At 39.2% G+C, this 1450-nt stretch overlaps 1 non-coding gene across 1 annotated transcript; it reads left to right on the forward strand.

Moving 5' to 3' along the window:
- Positions 1 to 614: 614 nt before the first annotated feature.
- TRNAV-CAC (transfer RNA valine (anticodon CAC)) lies at positions 615 to 687 on the forward strand. The gene has a single exon. It is a non-coding gene; the product is annotated as a tRNA-Val (tRNA).
- Positions 688 to 1450: the final 763 nt, after the last annotated feature.

A 1450-nucleotide genomic window follows, 5' to 3' on the forward strand; every position in this document is an offset into this window, starting at 1 on the left:
AAATGTTCCAGAGATTTGTAAATATTTAATTCAAAATGATCTGCTACCAGAAATTTTGGCCAAATATCCCCAGTTTGCTAATTGTAGGTAGTACCTAAGTGAATGTAAGCTATCCACTGCTGCCCACTGGTGGGGGGGGGGGCGATGTGCAGGAGAAACATATCAATTGTGACACTAGTTCTCCACATATGTCAGTTGCTTAATTTAGAAACTGTACTTGTTGCCAATCGCGAATACATTTATGATGTGACAACTTATACTGAATTTTGTAACTAGCTTATCAAGACTGAAACTTGCTTAGCTAAGTGAAATGTGGGAAACCCTGAGCCCATTATGTGCCTCTGTAACCCCTTCCACTACCGCCCACAAGATGGGTATGGAGTGCATAATAAATGAACTAAACTAAACTAAACCTCTCATGTTATCGTGACGTCACACACCCCGTACACACATAAAACAGGATTTTCTCTATTTTCGTTATTAAACCTTGTTTAATTTATATAATTACTCAAGCAATGTGTTTTGATCATATTATATCACTGAAGAAAAACTGTGCATCTTCGGTAGCAATTAACCGGATTTGGTCCATATAATAACAGGTCACTATACTTCAGGTTTCCGTAGTGTAGTGGTTATCACGTGCGCCTCACACGCGCAAGGTCCCCGGTTCGATCCCGGGCGGAAACATTTGACTTTTTAAATGTTTGTTTTCATAACCCATTGAAATAAACTCAAAGTGTCCAACCACTTGGGTCTGACGGTAGAGTGACGGTCTCGCTTCTTGCAGGTCGGCGTACAATCTCCGACCGTCCAAGTGGTTGGGTACCATTCCTTCCCTCCGTCCCATCCCAAATCCTTATCCTGACCCCTTCCCTGTGCTATATAGTTGTAATGGCTTGGCGCTTTCCCCCTGATAGTTCCCTTCCCTTCCCTTCAAAGACCTAAAATTAATAACAAAGTATATTGACAATATTTATTAAATCATAAAACTTATACCATTTTGTAATTTGCTAATATTACATTATAGTAATTATTAATATTGAGAGTCATATAACTATGTATTGTGGAGCAGAGTGGCGCAGTGGAAGCGTGCTGGGCCCATAATCCAACTAGAGGTCCGTAGATCGAAACTACGCTCTGCTACAGTCTAATTTTTTCCTACCATAAAAAAACAAAATGAAATGTTTTTATATTTAATGAATACAATCCAACCTCCTGTACATTTTGTAACTATGTAGAACATCGTACATATAAATTAAATATTGACGTAAGAGACAATTACATAAAAAATAAACTCAGTAGCACTAGAAATATGTTCAAACCGCATACCTCTAAGAAAAAAGAGGAAGAGATGCAGATTGGAACGGGAACGTCGTTCCCTATATAGGCGAAGAAAATGAATCGCGGAACAACTTGAGAGTCGCACCCTATCTCAAGAACGGCGAAGAAG

The sequence above is a fragment of the Procambarus clarkii genome, chromosome 71 (assembly GCF_040958095.1).
Source record: "Procambarus clarkii isolate CNS0578487 chromosome 71, FALCON_Pclarkii_2.0, whole genome shotgun sequence".
Taxonomy (NCBI): domain Eukaryota; kingdom Metazoa; phylum Arthropoda; class Malacostraca; order Decapoda; family Cambaridae; genus Procambarus; species Procambarus clarkii.